General features: G+C 49.1%; 1 pseudogene; it reads right to left on the bottom strand.

The window, feature by feature from the left end:
- Positions 1–12,800: 12,800 nt before the first annotated feature.
- Positions 12,801–20,369, bottom strand: LOC144161177 (uncharacterized; annotated as a pseudogene).
- Between the last annotated feature and the right edge of the window lie 323 nt (positions 20,370–20,692).

The raw sequence follows: 20,692 nt of genomic DNA, 5'->3' as shown, positions 1-20,692 counted from the left end.
TTGCTAAGAGAATTAAGAATAGAAATCGGGCTATAATTACCGATAATTTCTTTGTAACCTTTTTCTAACACGGGAATAATCTTGGATTGCTTCAACTGTTTGGGGAATGACCCAGACAAATAGATAAGGTTAATTATATGGCATATCGGAAGGAAATGAATTCAGCAGCTGCTTTCAAATTGCGCACAGAAATTCTATCTAAACCTGGGCTGGTATTCCAAATTATACTGCGCACATTCGGTCGTTTCACTAACTTAAAATGTTCAAAGTCGGGTCTAGATAGTTCGTCCTTGGGGCCACTTGCCTGCGGGTGCATCCTCCCACGATTCCCCGAAATACCCCGGCATGGGGTGGCTCGTTTGAAACCTGGGTGGCGGTAAAGACGCACGGACCGGTGGGCCGTGGGTGTCCACGGTGGTCGCGGGATCTCCATGTCCTCGGCCCAGCATCCTTGTGCACGGCGCCAATCAGCGGTCGCGGTCACTAAGAAACAAGGGCACACAACGAGAGACCTACGGATCACTGGATCATTGGACCTTCACTTTGGCCGCTGCGGAAATAACACGTCCAGTCATTCAAGCAGCTCAACACGGGACCGCAGGCTGCTTCGTTAGGGTTCCGGCGAGACCGAATTGGAACGACGGAACCCCCTGCCGCGCTCACCATGCGTCAAGGCACGTGACGGCGCGCGGCGGTGACCTCACCCAGATGACGACGACGACAACGACAACGATGATGGTCAAGATGATCAGGATTACAACGAGCCCGAAACCACTTTTAGATGCGACTGCATCTCATTCACTCGCCTTGTCCCTCCACACGGCGTTGTTTGCACCCCTTCCCCCTACACTATAAAAAAAAATAATAGTTAGCGGCGCCCGGTTTCAATCCCACGACCCTGTGGGCGGAACGTGAGGTACATGGTGCTCTTCCCACTGCGCCACAAAATCGAGACATAATCAAATGCTACGAACGCGCCTTATATCCTTGACTCATTCAAACTACGTCAAGAAGCTACTGATACAACGCATGATGGGGCAATGATTAACACTTGCAATAAAAGAAAAGAAGCTCCCACTTACAGCAACAATGATGGAGTAAAGGTCGTTGCGACAGCGAAGCCCCAAGCATACCACTTAGAGAGATTGACCAAGATTAGCCAATAAAACATAATAACAGTCATAAAACATAATAATCATACGCGTTCCCGACACGTTTCACGCGATTTCAGAATCAATCCAACGGAAACACCAAGTGAACCCCACGATGCGTCGCATCTACCCAGGGTTCCCCTCGCGGGGAGGTGGGCGGAATTTTTTTTAAAGCCTGTTGTTCCGCTTCTAGAAGGTATTTAGCCACCCAATGCTTCTTTATAGAGCGGGATGGAGTTAAAGGGGAAAAATGGGTAACAACTAGAATTACGGAACCAAGAATATTTTAGGTTGGAGAATAAGCAACAAACCTGAGGGCGCAGGTAATATTGCCGCGACCCATGCATTGGGTTTGTTTATTTGTGTTTTGCTTTTACCGCCCGGCTGCGCCGGTCTGTGTTATCTCTGTGCCAAGGGACGCGCGTATTCCATTCTTTCTTTCTGTGCCGCATGTGTTATCTGTTCTGATATGGAGAGCATTCCGATCTAACGTGAACAGCCCAGAATAATCTTCTTGGATCTACGATTTTCTCGATGCGAATCGATGGTTCGAGAACCACGTACGCGCGCCGAAAGATAAAAAGCCTGCAGAGCAGACGCCGGGATATTCGATTCTGCGACGCTCGCCGACGCACGTCACTTTGTTGACTGCTGCTTCGCCGCCTCTGTATTCTTTTGAGTTGTTAGGGGAGCACAAGTTCGCTCCAATAAACTTGTTTCTTTTCCAAAACAACTGCGTCGTCCTTGGCTTCGTGACAATATGGCGGAGTAGTTAAGTGGAGGTGACCACGCAAAGGATTATCCAAGCAAGCGGGTGCTTACATCGGGAGAGAAAGGGAGATAAAGCACAATTGGGAGAGAAAGGACAAGCGTTTTGGCAACTGAATTCAGTTCAATCCGTAGCTCTGGGTATTTCTATATGTGTTTGCATCTGAAATCACTCAAACACTCCGAATGATCGCTAGGGGATCCACTCTACGGCGAGGTAAGGTACTTCCCTTGTACACCCAACCCTCGTGAAAGAAAATCGTTTTCAATTAAGAACAGATAAAAATGCATCTCTACTCCGTGGATGATGGCGAGGGTGCGGAGTACGGGGACTCGAAATGACAACCAAGTTGCTCCCCGAGTGACATCCGATTTGCGCCCCGACCGTCATTCGCTTTGACCCGTGAGTTTCACCTTGATTATTCCCTAAATGAAACTGCAACTCACGGCTCAAATCGAATTTCGCTAGATTTTCGCTCTATGGTGGTGTGCGCACGGATGGATGCGGATGGACATTGGGAGGTCCTAAGGTGCTCCGCACCGTTACAGGCGAGGGAGTAAGCCGTTTGACTCTCCCTGACTACCTCACGGTCGTAGCCCAATGGGTAATAGACGACTGACACTACCTCTGTCTGGTCTACCAGACGCAGGCGCGAATCATGCCTGTGCCTGTGTGATTTTTTTGCGATTGTAAATGCTGTGCGCACGGACGAACTAAGAATATTTGGCGGCAGGGCTCGTTCCTTCTAGCGGGAACAGGGGGGTGAGGTTTCAGAAATATGCCCTTATAACACGAGCCCTTTATTTTCGTGCGTGCCAGTTTTTATGCCCTGGGGCACTCATTATAAAGCACCGCTGAGTCAGGAGCGTGACGGGAACTGATATGTAAAAAAACGACGGAAGCCTAAATACGCGTTATTCGTGTATGCTGCTTGCCCTGTTCTATATGTTCTAAAGAAACCTGAGAGCTCATCGTACTCACTCGTTTCTTGATCAGCAAGGACCCTACGTTCCAGCTTGACCTGGTGCAAAGGGCCCGCGCAGCCAGCCGCAGCCAGGGGATCCCGGACTAGGGATCCCCTCCACCGGGCGGGTGCCCTAACAACTGCACCTGTTGTTTTAATAAAGATTTGTTTCATTCATTCATTCATTCCATTAAGACAAAATACAACTTTATTCACTGAAGTGTGAAGGAGCTAGCTTTTGCTACCCCACTGAGCTCCATTATAGTCACGAACTATGTTGTTTTAAGGACAAAAAAGCGCAAAGCTGATTGAAAAACTTCGAAATTTCGCATTAGAGTGATACAATATGGGTAGGATGGAGGCAATAGAGACCAGCACTATAAAAATAGTTAGCAGTGCGTTAACTACATGTTATCGTTCAAGTGATACGATAAGACGAAACTAGAGGCCCCACCACAATCACCCACTTATGATTGTCGACGGCCGGCACTCGAACAATTAAGATTCTGTGGCGTCATAGAGACGTCGTCGTAAAGTGCCCGGAGAGTCGCCATCTATTTTCGAGGTTGTTAATAAAACTGGCATCGCTGTTGTCGGGGCAAAACAGTCTCTCTAGTCTTTTTGGTGAACCGAACTTGTAGTTTCTTCTCATGGCCCAGCCTTCTAAGCAAATCCAAGCTCCAATAACCGTTTAGCACATTAATAAGTTGCGCTTTGAAATTACCGACCCATGCAAACACCAAACTGCCTGTTCATTCGAGGCAAAAAGAAGCGTCGTTACCGTCCTCCGAGTATTTGCAATGATGGCCGCAGCCAGCGCTGTTGCAGTGTCGTCTGCTGACTTCATGAAAGCCGCGACTAGTCACGAGCGTTCGACAGGAGGGGCGTGTCTTTTCGGGTGGTGAACGCACATTGGGCAAGAAACGTCATTCAGGCTCCCCTGCGGTACGTTTCAACCAAATATTCATTATCATCATCAACAAAAACAACAACAGACCAAGGTGTTTTGTCTACTGCAGGAAGGAGGCCTCTCACAAGTATAGTTGTGGACTGCCACTTCTATCGCGGGTTTGCCCAGTCCGTTCTTTGCTCCCCTGATCGCTTGTTACGTTCGTGGAATTAGATGGAACGTAATACGATGTCTCTTTTGTTTGTCAGGCTCAACTGCTCGGAATTCTTCCAAAGCAACTCCGTACTTCATTTTCCCGTGAACTTGATATTACTAGAGCAGCTTTGGACTGCCCAGGAACTGCTCAACACTGCTCTTAATTGGCAAATAAGAGACCTACGGCCGAGCCAAGAAAGAAGGGCGGGTGAGGGAGGGCGGGTGAGAAGGGCAGGTGCACCCAAAACGTAATGCTTCGAATTTGGACTCCTGATTTCCCAAGTCACCGAATTATTAAAAAAAAATACTTTGTACTCCGCTGCAATCAGAACTCCGTAGATTGTTCGTGTTCCCCTCAGTATGCCAGCCACCATTTCGTCATCCCCGTAATGCACCGGTGTGCGTAATGTTGTTCGATTTCTACGCTATCTGGCCTCGCGACAAACGTAATTGACAAAGGCTTCTAAGCTAAATTTACGTTGCATTTAAAAATTCAATTGCAACTTGAATAAACTAATTATACTGTTAAAAATGCATGGCGAACGTAGGTGCGTGTAGCACCGTAATGGATAGTGAGCCCGAGTATAGTTACGGCCTATGTGACCGAGGCTGTCTCTATTTCATGAATTCACAGCTCAAGGAACAAGGACGAGGGGAAGATGAGGCACACAAGCGCTGCGTGTCTCGTCTTCCCTCTCGTCCTTGTATGTTGCGCTGTAAATTCGAGGATATGGAAAACCAATTTGCCCAAGGGTCAACGTTGACAAATCTATTTCAATCTGGTCAGGAAAGTAGCACACACAAAACGAAAATTCCAGTGGGAAATCTTTATTAAAGTAGGCGTAATGGACTTCCTGGAGTCCGAAGCGGAGGAGACGTCCTCGCTGTCATAACCTTCGTCGCCCCGGCTCTCGTCATCGTAATGTTCGCGTTGACGGTTGTTATCGTCATCCGCCTGGTCACTATCAGGCGGTGTATTGTTGATGGCAACCACGCCGGAACGTTTCGGCACATGTGGGCCATTCACATCCATCCCGGGGCTGGAAACGAGAAAAAAAAGCATAAAGACTAGACACGGTCCATGTCCAGGCAAAGAGATGGAGTAGCGGGGAAGCTCGCGAAGCGATCCGTACACGGCGCATTCGCGGCGCGCTAAGCCGATCACTTACGTGTTGAGAGATTTATAGCAGAGAAGTATTATCCACACATGTGAATGGAGCGCATGGTGATTGCTTGTGCAATTTATTTTATCGCGTTCACTTGTGAGAAACGGTGGGTCGTAATTGCAAAAGGAAGATTATCCCATGGACTAACTTCATAGCAAGGCCGCCTATGCCAAAACATCTCCTGCGTTTAGGCGTACACCGATCCCACGAAGAGGGCGTAGGAGCCGCGGAGGCGTTGCCAGTCCACCCGATAGTCCGCCATTACTCTAAGGCACCGTATAAGGCACCCACCAAGACTCAACCAAGTTTGCGAAGGTGTTTCGGGATGTGGACGCGACTCTTAGCCGACATCCCCCATGCGAGACACTAGTCGCCAAAAACGCGTTACTGCGACGCATTTTCATTGCAATGTATGTTTGTGGTCCTGTACTACTAGTGGGATAGAAAAAAAAATTACCTTCAGCGTCAGCGGGATTTCAAGTCAAATAGCTTGTTTGTTTATTTTTTTTTTTGTTCAAGTTGTTTCGCAATACTAAGCCATTGCACTACGTTAGCTTTTGTCTCTCGTGGCAAAAAGTGCTTAGAGATTTGGCTTTGATGCACTGTTTCGGCTATTCTTTTTTCCTGAATATTCCAAACTGTTGTTTTGCTTAAATATGTGACTTATAATAGAGTGCGTTGTGTTAAGTTTTCTATTTTCGTTTTGTTATTACTTTACTTTTTACCTTTTGTATTTCTTTTTTCCCTTTGTCTTTCAACTGAGTCTGCCCTAGTAATGTTATAAGATGAGTGCCTTGCTTCGTATTGCTCTGTTTTTACTTTAAGTCTAGAAAGGTAACTCAGATTTGCGACTATGTAATTTGTCTTTGGCTACATTGACTGTATTTCTCTATTTAATAATATACCGAGGATCTCGGTTCAGAATTAACTATGGAACCCTCCTTTGGATATATTTTACTCCTGTAAACTTCCTCTTTTACAAGAGCCAATGAGCTCGCTAAGCGGTCCGTATACTGTACATTCGCCGTGAGCTGAGCCGATCACTCACGTGTTAAGCGATTTGCAGCAGACAAGTATTCCGCTACATATTCACACGGAAGAATGGGGCGTGATTGCAGGAGCAATTTATTATATCACGTTCACTTGTAAGAAACACGTGGGTCGTAATATCTAACTTCGAAGCAAGGCTTCCTGTCCCAAATCATGTTCTGTGTTTAGGCGTGCGCTAATCCTACGAAGAAGGCGTGGGAGTCGTGCACGCGTTGCCAGTGCAGCCGACAGTCCGCCAGACCTCGAAGGCACAGCATTAAGCTCCCACCAAGACTCAACCAAGTTCGCCGAGTTCTGTGGACGTGACTCTTAGCAGGCACCTCCCATGCGAGACACTAGTCGCCACAAACATGCGTTGCTGATACGCACTGGAAGAGTGAATGTTCTAGATTTTCGGCACCACGGCAGTGAGGGCACAACGGAGGCAGGACGACACTCTTAGAGGCCAGGCGGTACCCTGTAGGCAGGCCGCATTGACATCCGTCTCAACAAACCGAAAGCCGAAGTCCTTGAACTCCAGGCCTGTGTGCACGAAGAAGCGGTCCTATCACCGAAGCTAAGCAGCATTGGGTTCGCTCAGTACTTGGGAGGGAGAAGATAAAACGGGACTCTAGTAGCTGGCGTATTGCGCGTTTCTGTAGGTCGCTGAAGGTACCAGATGTTATTAGACAGTCACCAACGGAAACGACCAGTCAGTCCACTAGCCTGACGTTTCTCTTTCTGCGCGGCGGACACGAAAGTATACGATGTAGCCGCACCCGCACACGTGGCTCAGCCGAAAATTGTCAGAGTATGTGTGACAGGTGCGAACTGGGTGCGTGTGCATGTATAGCGGGGAGAGGGGGGGGGGGGGGGGGGGGGGGGGGGGCAAACTGTCCTCTGACCATGTCCGGAGGAGGAGGCAGGGAGTTTTTTGAAGGCTTGCCTTACGTACGACAACGAATATCTACGGCGACGGCGTAACGTTTATCTCGGGCTAGAAGCGGTGCTGCTAAGATCAGATACCAAAAACCACCGCATCGGACTTTTCCGCGTGAACTCGGTGTTCTACCTGCTTAGTTATGCGCGCCGCATTGCGCGAATATTTGTCCTATGGTCAACGGGCGGGGGATCGCTAGTTTTACCATTCTTCGTGGAAAGCTCGTGCAGCATTTCTCCGAGCGTCGCCAGGAGCCTGTGGCGGCGGCTGGTCGTCTCGGTGGCAGCACGCATGTTCGAGTGTGGCCCAACCGAAGAAGACGACGCGGACTTGCTGCGTTCCGCTGGCTGAGACTGCAGCGCCACGTGGGTGCTCGGCACCCATCCAGCCACCCGACGGGTGGGCGGGCTTTTGGGCCCCCGGGGAGGAAGTGGCCACCAGGGAAGTGCTCTTACTGGGTGGTCGGGCTATGTACAGAGGGGCCGCTTGGGAGGAATTAGCCGCCGTCACGGAAGCGGTCCTCTTGGCTGGTCCAGCTGTGTGCGACACACGCACACACACAAAAAAAATGGCTCCAATTCACGCTGTGAAGGTGGTTGGAATCTAAAGCTTTAAACGAAACCCACAACAATTGCCCATGCGACGTCACTTGCATTCACACACGTGGCTCTACAAAGAGTTAAACCAGTGATTTTGCCAGTCGTTACCTGGAATTGGCGTTAACGACATTACTAGTACCAATCAAGAAGGAATGGGCGTGGGCAGCGTATGTAATGAGAAGGCACGACAACCGTTAGTCATTAAGGGCCACAGAGGGATCCCTAGCGAAGGCAAGCGTGGCAAGGGGCGGCATAAAGTTAGGTGGGCAGATAAGATCAAGAAGTTTGCGGTGATAAATTGGTCGCAGTCAGCACAGGACCAGGATAATTGGAGATCTATGGGAGAGGACTTTTCTGCAGTGGGCGTAGGCAGGCTGATGATGATGAGGAGGAGGAGGATGAAAACGTTCAGCCAAACGAGAATTGGGCACATGACCTTCAGATGGTAGCTGCAGCATCGCTGGCAAATCCCCCTGAATGGGTATAATGCGGCTCCTGATCATGGATCGCACGATCTGACAGGTGTCAGTTTCCCGGTGCGCGTGTCCACGGGTGCAAACTCGTTTGATAAGGTTTGTCAGTTGGGATACCGTTGTCAAGATTTTGGAGTAGAAAGGCTGCCCCCGAGCCTGTGTGGCGGTATACATCACGCCGAGGATACGAAGAGTTTTGACCGCTGGTGTGGGCTGCGCTTCGACGGTAACCGTCGGGTCGGGGTGGGCTGTGGGTGGCGGCCGCCAGTTCTGCCGCGTAGTACCAGAAGAACGGACTCGGTGGATGGGCAGCAAGGCTCGCAGTGAGTGAGTATTGGGTGATATTGTATATGGCCTCTTGCAGCTGGTCATGCTGGTACCCAGCACAGGCCTTGCAAATCCAGAGGGTAATATGTTCTGCATAAAATGCATGAGAGACGTCTGGTAGGCAGGATAGCAGGGGTGGTGGAACTTCCAGGGCAATATTAAAGAGTAGCGGCGATTAACACAGCCTAGTGGTGTGCCCTGCACAGAGGTGTGAAGGCGTTCCATTTTAAGTGCGAATGCACTTTATAAGCGACCCCAAACCATCCACCGCCGGCGGCGTCCGCAGTGCTCCTTAAAAAAGAAACAGCATCCGGCGCCAGGTTTCGATCCGAGGACTTTGCGGCCGCAGCGCGACGCTCTACCGACCAAGCCACGGACGCGACGCTGATATCAGTGTTAGTGACGCGCCTTATATCTTTAACGCATTCAAACTACGTCGTCAGCGGCGTGCGTTGGCGACTCAGCGGCGTTATAGCGGCTTGATAACTGCGTGGTGTACACGTGATACTACAAACCCGATGGAAGAGATGGAAGAGAAGGCGGCGAGGCGGTGGGCTGCGGGGGCCGAGCGCAAGCGCCGCAAGCGGGCCGACAACCGTGCATTCGCACTTTCACATTCTCCCCCTCGGGGAAATGCGGGGGAATTTTTTTTTGTGGGGCGATGCACTGAGTAGTGTTCGAAAGGAACGCTAGGACGTAGTTGTACGTTGCCGCACCGCACCCAATGTGTTGGAGCTGGGTTAAAACCACCGAGTGAGTCAGGTTGTCTAAGGCCCCTTTTATGTCTAGTGTAGGACGGTGCTTGGGTGGGTCTTGCTCAGTTTGGCCCGGAACCCGAACATTGCGCGGGGGAGCTGGGCAGTGTTTTCGAGGGGGGCTGTGAGCTGACGGTTGATCAGGTATTCCCCCAGCTTGCCGATACATGAGGTCAGGGTGATTGCCCGGGGATTGTCTAAGTTGATTGGCTTGTTGGGTTTTGGTAGAAGGCTGACCTCCGCATGGCGCCATTGAGCTGGTAACATGCCGCTGTTCCAATGGTCATTGTAGTATTTGAGAAGGACTTGGGTGTGTTCGTCGATGAGGTTTAGTAGGAGTACGTAGGTGGCTTGATGATGTCCTGGTGCGGTATTGCGGGTGAGTTTGGCGAGTGCTTGATGGAGTTCCGTACTGGCAAAAGGTGCGTCGTCGTCTGGGTTGGGGGCCCCTTCGTATTCCGTGGCGTACGAGTGCTAGCAACTTTGCCAACAAGTTGCTAGCAAAGTTGCCAGCAAGTGTGCCAGCAACTTTGTTGTCTGGTAAAGTACGCCATTTAGAGGAAGTTCACTTCACTTCACTTTATTTCCTTAAAGACCCCACAGGGGGGTGTTACATAAGGGGTGGGTTGTTCAACATAGATACAAAAGCCACAGGTTAACATTGCAGATGCATAGACACACTTTGAATAAAACGTGATGGACAGGCGATTGAAACTACATCGTGGGGAAGGTCATTCCATTCTTTGGCGGCGCGGCAGAGAAATGATGCAGAAAATGTTGAGGTGCCAGATCGGGGTCGGAAGACTTGAAGCGGATGGCCAGTGCGGGGGGAAACGCGTGCGGCGGTAGCGATGCAAGGTGGTTGGTGGAGTGAGCTGTGGTACAACTTGTGGTACAGTGGCAAAGTAGCAATTCTGCGCCGAAGGAAAAGACTTGACAGACCGGATTCATTTTTAAGGGATGAAACACTGAAATCGTAAGAATAAGAAGAATGAATGAAGCGAGCGGCGCGATTTTGCACTGCTTCGATGGCGTTGATCAAATAAACTCCAGATCAAAGGGCTCCAGATGGGTGATGCGTATTCTAGTTTGGACCGGATTAGCGACTGGTAGGCCACAAGACGCACGTGATACGGTGAGTGACGTAGGTGACGTTTTAGAAATCCTAATGATCGGTTGGCTGATGAAATCATGTCAGTGATGTGCGTTCGCCAGGAAAGATCAGGGGTTAAGTTAGACCAAGATACTTATAGGATACGGCTGTTTCGACTGGTACGTTAGCAATTTCATAGGAAAATCGGAGTGGAGTTTTGCGGCGGTGGAAGGAAACTAATTTGCATTTGTTAGGATTAAGCGTCATAAGCCAACGGTCACACCAGTTTAATACTTCATTAAGGTCATTCTGTAGTGCTGCTTGATCAAATGTGTTGGTTATTTTGCGGTAGATAACACAATCATCTGCAAACATGCGAAGGTTGCATGATAAATTGTTAGGCAAGTCGTTAATGTAGATTAGGAACAAAAGCGGGCGAAGGACAGATCCCTGTGGCACTCCAGACTTAACAGGAAGAGAGTTAGATTTGACGTTGTTAACGAAAACAAACTGAGAGCGGTTAGTCAGAAATTGAGTAATCCAATTAAGAAGCTCAGCTTAGATTTAATTGAGAAAGTTTCTTTAGTAGGCGCTGGTGTGGAACTTTATCGAAAGCTTTAGTGAAATCAAGAAAAATAGCATCAGTTTGGAGGTTACCATCGAGGTTAGCATGCAGGTCGTGAAGGAAAAGGGCTAGTTGGGTTTCGCATGAGCGGCCTTTTCGAAATCCGTTTTGAGAGGAATGAAAGAAATGGTTAAAATCAAGAAAATGCATGATATGAGTGTATATGACATGTTCCATGAGTTTGCAACACACACTGGCTAATGATATGGGGCAATAATTTAACGGGCAGTCTCTTTTACCTGTCTTGTGAACCGGAATGACCTTCCCACACTTCCAGTCGAAAAGCAGGATACCTGAGGAAAGTTACTGGGAGAACAGCAAAAGTAAAAACTCGGCTGATATGAGCTTAGTGTTCTTTAACACCTTGGATGTAATTTCATCGGTACCCGCCGAGGATGACAGTTTTATTTTTTCTATTAAAGACAGGATACCATTGAAACCTATGTTAAAAGGTGGCACTTCAGGCAGATTAACAGGGACTAATTCTGTTTCAACGGGGTTAGATTCATTCGTAAACACAGACGAAAAGGCGGCATCGAATATATTGGCACATATATTGGCAACTTGATTCTTGACCAGAATCATTAGTAAGGGCGATGGGGGGCGTGTTATGTGGGTTTATTATTTGCCAGAAACGCTTCGGTGAATCAGTAAGAATTTTCGGTAGTTCCGTATGGAAAAATGAGTGCTTGGCGTTGCGCACTTCACTTGAATATGCTTTCTCGGCAACCTTATATTTTTCCCATGCAGAGTCAGTGTTTTTATTCTTCGCAGCCCGAAAGAGGCATTTCTTCTTATTTTCAAGCCTTTTTAATGTTTTAGTATACCAAGGTTTTTGGCGGGTGGGACGGAAAGTTATTTTAGGGATAAATTGATCAGCTAGCTGGTTTAATTTGTTTTTGAAGATTAACCAGTTATCATTAATGGGTCGCTCCCAAAAACCATCTCGAAACGTAGGAAGAAAGGCTTCAAGTTCACAAGTGATGGCCCCGTAGTTACCCTTATCATATAGCCTAATAGTTTTACTGCAGGCTGGGCGCATTTGAGGAACGAAGGTAAAATTAGCTGAATGACCTTATGGTCACTTATTTCATCAAGATATGTTAGAGAAGACAGGCTCTCAGGCTCAGTTGTTAAGATTAGGTCAAGAATGTTAGCGGTATCTTGAGTAACACGTGTAGGTTGTGTTATCAGCTGACTGAGACTAAAGTTGAGGCAAACATCAAGGAAATCGTTGGCTTCCTTTGCATTGGGTGCAGATGAAGTTAGGTTAAGCCAATCAATGTTAGGAAAATTGAAGTCCCCCAGGAGGAGGACGCGAGCATTTGGGTATTTGGCCGTAAGTTCGGCTAAAATACCATTAAGCTGGCGCGCGAAATCCGGACTACTTTTGGGAGGCCTATAACAAACACCTAATAGTACGGACTAAGGTACGGAACGAAAGAGAAACCACAATATTTCGAAGTCGGAGGCAATGTTTATAAGGGAGCATGAAAGATTAAAGTGAGGCAAGTCGGTCAAAATTTCGCTGTCGGTGACAGCAATCAGGACGCCGCCGCCACGGGTGCCAGGGCGATCTTTTCGAAAAAGATTAAAGTGAGGCAAGTCGGTCAAAATTTCGCTGTCGGTGACGTCAGAGGTCAACCACGTTTCAGTTAGTATGAGTAGGCTGCTACTAGATGAAGATACAAGGTCGGACACGTGGTCGCGTTTGGAAAGATAGCTACGTATGTTGGTGAAAATGACCGAAAAAGAAAGATTAGCTTTGTGACCAAAGACGGGACCATTAGAAGATCTGGGGCATGAAGGCAATTTCTACGAGCTTTCTTCCACATTTTCAGTTGCCTCGTTAAATACGTATCGTTTTGAGCCCATAAAAAGAGTCTTATACCGTAAAAGGAAGGGACCTGATTTTTCTTTAACAAAAGCCAGAATATGCTTCCGTGCGTTCCGAACCCGGTGCGAGAAATCATCCCCAATGCTAAAATCGGTGTTCTTAAAGGAGTACTGACACGAAATTTCAAAGCTGTGATAACTATGTAAAACGCTTCCTTTTTATCAGGAGATATCTCCCAGCAAGTTTCAACAGCAACAGTTCAGCGAAACATATTTAAAATCCATTTTAATTTTCGCCCGCGCGAGAAAGCCCAGAGCGGACCGACATGACATCATGTGCTACTTGCCCCAAACTGCCGACGTCGGGGCTCCCGTGACAAAGCCGACGCGCTGGCTGTGGTTGGCGCGCGCTGCTCGGGCGTGTGTACACATCATGGTTTTGGGACTGACGTCATGCTGCCCGGGCCTGTGGGGACGGCGAAGACCTCGGCCGGTCTGGGCGCGCACGTGCGCTCGCTCACGCGCGCTTCCAGAGAGGCAGCGATGCGGCAAGAATGGTGACGTCATGTGATACATCCTGTTATGGCGGCCGCTCGGCGTTTTTCAGTCGAAACCGAAACTGGCACGAATAAACGACGCCGTAAATGAATGTTTACGCTGCGCTCGACCGTCTAATCTGTCATTCTATGATTAGTGGGCTGGTAGGCACGCATAGCAGCGAAAAAAACGTAACACGAAAATTTCGTGTCAGTACTCCTTTAAGCTGGGGACCATTAGAAAGGACAGCTTCCTTGGTTTTGAAGGATGTAAACTGCACATAATAGGCAGACACCGGTCTAGCGAGTGGCGGCCAAGACGGTGGGCACGCTCGACGTCCTTGGATTCGACAGTTATTTTTAGGTGGTCCCTGCAAAACCCAGTAATACGCTCCTCAGACTGCGCATACGTTTCGGATGGCTTGTCGTCCGCTATGCCGTAAAACAACAAGTTGTTCCGTCTGGAACGATTCTCCGCATCGTCCAGTCGAGCCTCCAGTACAGAGACCTGTGTAGCTGTCTGGGAGGTGGCGGCGGCCATGGCGTCAAGATCGGTTCGGAGTGTGTCGACACTACTGTAGTGGGATTCTAGACTGTCGATTCTCTTGCCTAGTTCGGAAATGGCTTTATCAGTGGTAGATAGCTCGCTTTTTAGGATTTGTACATCGCCAATAAGCTGGGATTGACCGGAAGACAGGCTTTTAAAGGGGCCCTGAAAGGCGTTTTGAGCACACTAAATGAAGTAGCGCAATCGTTAGATTAGGTCGTCAAGGTCATCTGGGCCAAGTATTACTCTTTTACGCGCAGCGGAAAGCTCACACTTTTGTTGCAAAGTTTGTCGCTTTTTTCTCACCCTTTCCTTCGTGTTTTTGGACGCCGCCATCTTCACATGTCTACATCATCGATTCCCAGATGTTCGTCATGAGCTAGACATCCTGCTATTGGGCGGATTTTTCACGCACTTCCGGCAAAGAGATGAGTCGTCTGCTGAGCGTCGGCTCGCCGGCTGATCTGCCAGCGGAGTGTCGGAGTGCTTGGACATTTTACGACAAACTAAACAAGTGTAAACAAACGCTTAACCGTTCGTATTGAATGCAACACGGCCATAACACGACATGGATGTTCTATTACCTGAGTACGTTTCATAAAGAAAGCGTTGAAGCCTCGTGGCACTTCTTTCGTGCAATCGCAGAGAACGCCCTGAGCCGAATGCCCGGGTTTGATGGATACATTTTATTCCACTTCAAAACAATCCAGAGATGCGTTTCGAACGAACATAACGTCACAACATGCGTTGCAAGTCTGAACCGCGATTGACAGACAATGGGTTGCCTCCTCCTGCCCGTCGTAAATTCGGCACTCACCTCGCGCGCGGTTGCGGGGACGAACAGCAAGTCACTTAACTCTGGCGTGCAAGCCGAGATGGCTTTTAGCCGCGCACACTGCACATACCCCGTGCGAGGTTGAGTCGTACGTCGCTCGAGAAAGATAATCCACACCATGGGAAGCACTATCCACCCGCAGAAGCACAACGTCGCATTTCATCGCGGAACAAAGGCGTCCACAACACACACACCATCGCCTCCTGTAATGCCAAACGCATCTCACACTTCCCAATGGGAGCGAGTTGTACGCCTGTAGTGCCCACATGTCGCGAGGTGGGGCCCCTAGCTGAACCGGGATCACGCAACCGTAATTGATTTCTGGGGCGGTTTGTGCCTTGTTGCCAAGGCAACCGATGTTTGAGATTGTCAAAGAAATGGCGCTCGCTCCAGCGCTAGAAAGCTCAGAGCCGCGCCGGAGCATGTTTTGTCAACGTTGCCGCTGTCCACCACGCGTCGCCCCAAGCTGATCTAGTCACATGATTGAAGCGTTTTGTGCGCGGGTTCTGTATCGGTTTAAAATGTCTTTTTCACATGCCGCCGGCAGGAATTACCACCACCGCAAAATAAATCCCGGCACCAGCGGGGCCACATCTGATACGGCGCTTTTTGGATAAACAGTGCGCGGTGCTTGAGGGGCATGAGGGATCCTCCCCGAGCGGCTGCGAGTTCGCCGCCGATTAAAAGTCACGTGCTGCCCTGCAGCAACGCACACCGCGAAAGGGCAAGGCCAGGCCGCCGCACAAATGCGGCCAGATTTTTCGTTCGCTTTTCCAGCCTTGAGCGGAGAGGGATTCAAGGTGTCAACAAAGCTTGCCCGCAGCAGACGGCAGTATGAGCAGCGCGATAGCGGAAGTACGTCACCGCCGAGGAGCGCAGCATCACGGGAGGGAAGGCTTTCGCGCCGTCAACAGCGGAGAGTAAGTTGAAAGGAGGAGGAAACGCGGCGCGACGATAATGCGCGGTTTTTGATTTACGATTTCTCAGCTAATACTCATCGCTTTAACAAAATTCTTGCGGGAGGAGATTGCTAATACATTGTCTTATTTGGTTACATGTACATCCATGCATCGGTGGAACGTATTTCAGGACCCCTTTAAGTTCAGTCATTATTTCCTCTAGGGTGGTCGGGCCAGGGTTAGTTTCAATATCTCCACCCAACAGTAACAGCAGAGAGAACACAATGCTCATACAATCAGAAATAATGCAAACACAGCACTGGGGGCTCGGCAGCTGACCAAGGCATCGGTTGCTTGTTTTTTTAGCAAAGATACAGTGTTGATTACTGACCTGCATCACGAACAGAAGTGGATTAGACTGCGTCGTGGCACAGCCACCGAGCCCACAGAGTGCGGCCGGCTGGTGGTGGGGATTTATACGCTGTGCACTTGCTGAAGTCGATGACGGTGTAGCTGTTAGAGCACTTTCGAGCGTCCAGTTTCCGGGCTGCAGCGTCGATATGCCGTAAAACAACAAGTGGTGGCTGCAGTGGTGGCCAATGCTGGAAGTAGGCGCCAGTCATCTGCGTTGACGGGCCTTGACGGGAAAGGGTTGCTCGCATCGATGTATGACACCGGGCCCAGAAGAACGGGTACCAGCACGCAGGAGATAGCACGTACAAAACCCTGCAACACGAACAGTTTTTAGGCCACTGCCACTATTGTATTCTAGACAGACAATTAGCAGATGGCGTGGTTACGAATCTATTCTGTGTGTGCGTGTGCTGACGCGGTGAGCGGGCTTCGACACCGCACAGCGCGACAGCGCACCTCGATGTTTTCCCGCATACCTCTGGTGCCGGGAGAGGAAGTGGGTCCCACTGCAGTCGCTGACTTCGTGACCCTTGTCTGTAAATTTTCTTTGCAACCGTCTAATTTTGATGAATAAACTTCAACTTGACTTGAAGACACTTGCAGCGATCATACGACTTCAAAAACACGGGCCAGCTGGAACCCTCTCGAGCGGGCGTTGACGGCGGCGTCTGACTCATCGCCTCTCCGGCTTCAGCGAACGCATCACGGGACCTGTGGAGAGTGTGTTTTATATTTGTACTTTTCAGTGCCGTGCCCAATTCGCTGAAAGGCTGTCGACCGTTGGGACTCCTGGTTATAAAATGGCTTTCCACGACCGCCAGCAGCTCGCATACCGGGCTCGATTGAGTGCCTTGTTCTACCCGTTCAACTTTCATGCTGTAATCACGCCTGGGTGCTGTTCCTATATCATCGCTGTTCATTTCTCGCCATGCATTAAACAAGTAAAATTTTGCTCTTGGCACCGCATCGTTGAAACGGAGGAAACTTTTGCAAATCGTTCGCCCACCACACTACCACGGTATTTACGGAAGTGTATTCTCAGACGCCTTTGCCAATGTAACTGTGTGGATGATTTCTATATGTTCGTGTTTATGGGCGCAAGGGTATCTATGAAAAAAGCATGCCAAGACTAAATTATGTGATTCAGTGTATCAGGTTCGTGCTAAAATATTTACCAGATGAGTATGGTACTTCATAAAAATGTTGTATATGGGTATAGAGGGCTCTTAGATTAAAACGTGAAAATGCTTATAACGGCGGATGAGATGTAGTACGCAGATCAGCTGAGGACTCCAAATGCAACATCTGATGTATCATAGCAGAAATCGGGGCGACTTTACAAATAATAACCCTTCTTTACCCTTGCATCTTGGTTGTTGAGCTCACTGGCTTCAAAGTGTTTGCCGAAGGATGAACATAGCGTTGTTCAAAATGATTTGAAACCATGTCCACACAACGAACAGGTGTCATGCTTTATAGCATGACACCTCACTGTCAAAGGCATTTATTGAGATCAATACTGTAGCGCACATTGAACACCTGGGACAAATGAGTTTCAAAATAGAAATGAAGGCTGAGCCTAAATACGAATCTAAAACAGGGTTACAACTCCACGATTTATGACCGAGCGTACAAGTGGCATTGGGGAGACAGAATGAACGGATTAGTGTGGGACTCAGTTAGGCGATGTGTCTTACGGAAACAAATATACAAAAGAGTATGCTATATGAACTGCACACTGTAACTGTCATACCAGAAGATTTTTGAAGTTCAAGACTTGTAACATCCTGTATGATGACTCGCAAACTACATGAGCTTACACAAAATGATGATGCGAGAAACAGGATGCATGAACACTCCTCAAATTCTGAAGATACTTTCATTGACGATATAAACATAATCAAAAAAGAAAAAAACGAGGCGATATAAAAGGTGCAGCTTTCCAGCCACGTTTGTCGTTGCCGACTTGAGGGGCCGTGGGAATCAGTCATAGGTTCGAGCTCTTCAGAGTTTGTACATTGGCCTTTGTCTTTTGTCCTGCAAGATATTTCAGAGTAGGCATTAGGTAGAGCCTCATCCCGGGCACTTTAACACGGAAACTGTGGCCTCATATGACGACGCGGACAGGTCCTTTTCTCGAATCCAAGGGAAATCAGTTTAACAGTAAAGTTAAATACAATCGTCAAAGCGTCAATGCGGGACGAAAGCAATCCATTAAATGGGTATGTGCTGCTTGGATCGAAGCAAAGCGAACCCATCGAGAGTGCTGTGTGAGACCGACCCGGAACCTCAGAGACCGCCGCTTGGATAGAGCCTTTGCGACCACCGTCCAGTCACCCTACCAATAAACCTCGCTATAGTTTTGATGAAGGTGCAGTTCTCTCACGGTTCCCAGCCTCGAATTGTGGAGCAAGAGGCTGATCCAGACAGAACGCCGAGAAATCGACCACGACATTGTGCGCCCGCAGCCCGAGCCCACCCTGTGTTCTGGCTCTTTTTGCCAACGTGACCCCGCCATTTTCACCGGCACCGACGATCACGACGTAGAGACTGGCTCGACGTCGTGTTTGAGTCTTATTCCTGATGAAGGAATGGAACTCAATTACGTCATCTTTTACCTTGCGATATTGCGAACTTGTAGTTTCGAAACCACGAAGTTGGCATTCATAATCAGTTTCATTGAAGCGTTCGGTCGCCCCGCGCTTCGCAATCTTCGGGCTGAGCAACGCCTACGTTAACCGGCACAGCGTGCGAATGATACGTACATACAGGTGCTCAGATACAATTGGAGCACGGGAGCTGTGGCCTAACCTTATCGGAGCGCCGTGTAGCTGCACCGGCGGTAAATGAAAGGACGAGAACACGCATGCGCGCCTGCCGACGGCGATAGCCCATCTATACCTACTAAACCCCCTTTTTAACCTGGCTTCGAGCATTGTTCGTAGTATACTTTTATTTCTCTATGGTATACTGGTCTCGGCGAAGGCGCTGATAGCCATGGAGGGAGAAAAAAAAAAGAAAAACTTTTCTTTCCTCCATGCTGATAGCTGAGACGCTTCTGGCAGCGTCTCTGGCACACGTCCAGCAAGTGCGAGCTGCCGGAGAGGCGCCGCGCTGTCACAGGAATTTGCAGTGAGTTTTTCTTTCAAATATTTTTAGGTGTGCACGCTATCAGCGCCATCGTCGAGACCAGTATGCTGCGAACAATGCTTGAAGCCAGACTAAAAAAGTGTACGTATCATTCGCAGATATGAGGCGATTTCTATTTACGCGCGGCTCACACTATTCCCAACATACTGTTTGATTCCGCTACAACGAACGCCGCTTCCACGAAATATTACTAATTTCCTGTCAACTAGCCACAGAAGACAATGCGAAAAAATGTTCGTCACAGCGAACAATTCTCAGGCTCGTTTTCGCTTCAACGAAATTTTGGCGCTCAGCCAAGCTCGGCTTGATCATCACTCACATGACCAGATAGAGGGACGGTAACGATAAGATTGGGTAATTAAAAAGATCACTTGTGCTGGAGGAGGAAGGTAAAAAGGGGCAGTAATACGCAGTTGGTTTAGTCACGTGACCACTTAACCTTGTGGTGGCGCGTGGTTGAAATCGGCCACGAAGGCATGGCGCACATTCAGCTCTACGTATAGGAAGCCCTGCACCCCATAGCTTTTCTTTTCGCTGGCTACCTGCGATAGCTTTGTTGGTGCGGGTTTTGTCCTCGTATTTTTTAATGTCTTTTTAGTGTGTACATTAGAGGACATGAATTAAATGGGATTAAATGGCTAGAGCGCCGCTACTTTTTATGAGAAGTCCTATACTAGTTTATATTAGAGTGAAACCTGTCGCTGAAATCGCGTGCCGTCATGTTAGCCAGCATAGCATCTGGAAGCGTTCCTCTTGGCCTGACTTTGAAGACGCCTTTGTTTGGGCTTTGCATAATCTGGGGCAACTTTTTCTTCTTGCTCACGTTGCTTGAAGCTCCTAAACCTTCCTGGCAGCGGAATTACGGTTTTTGCAGCCACAGGCAGCTTTTAAACTTGTTTGTGAGCAGTCGCAAGGAATTCTTCTTAACAGTTCATAACGGCACACTCTTTCAAGCTCGCCTACTCACACGAGTCCGATTTCCCACTACAAAACCTTATGGCTACTTCGGCAGTCTCGAGCACCGTTTTCCTTGTCAACCACGCACCGGCCGCTTCCGAAGTGACCACTCCATCCAGGGAGCCCGGCTGAGCCCAGTCAAGTCTTCGGCATCGTATAACGGCTGGACGGGGTACCACGGAGCACCAAGCCCTCCCATTGTGAACGGGTGACGCGCCTGGCATTAAACACTTCCGTAGCAAGCACGCCGTAGGGCGCACGCTTTCTCCCCAGACATTGACTTCTTACGAAAACGCTCGACTGCACGCGGGGGAGCACGGGCAGGATAGCAGGGGCGGTAAATGTTCGCTTACTTGCGCTTCTTTCTCCCTGGCTTGCCCTCCTCCTTAGAGAGCAGTTGTCGGCTGGACGCAGCGCTCTTGTCGCCCAAGGCAGTGCGGGTGGAAGTCTTCTCGGGCTTCGAATGAGGCCCCCGGCTGCAGGCGCCGCCACGTCTGTCCACGGCCCAGCGTCCCTTTCCTG

The sequence above is a fragment of the Haemaphysalis longicornis genome, unplaced genomic scaffold (assembly GCF_048455015.1).
Source record: "Haemaphysalis longicornis isolate Haplotype H1 unplaced genomic scaffold, Haemaphysalis longicornis Haplotype H1 scaffold_1, whole genome shotgun sequence".
NCBI lineage: Eukaryota > Metazoa > Arthropoda > Arachnida > Ixodida > Ixodidae > Haemaphysalis > Haemaphysalis longicornis.
The sequence above is the reverse complement of the archived record's forward strand: the minus strand, read 5'-3'. Positions and strand labels throughout refer to the sequence as shown.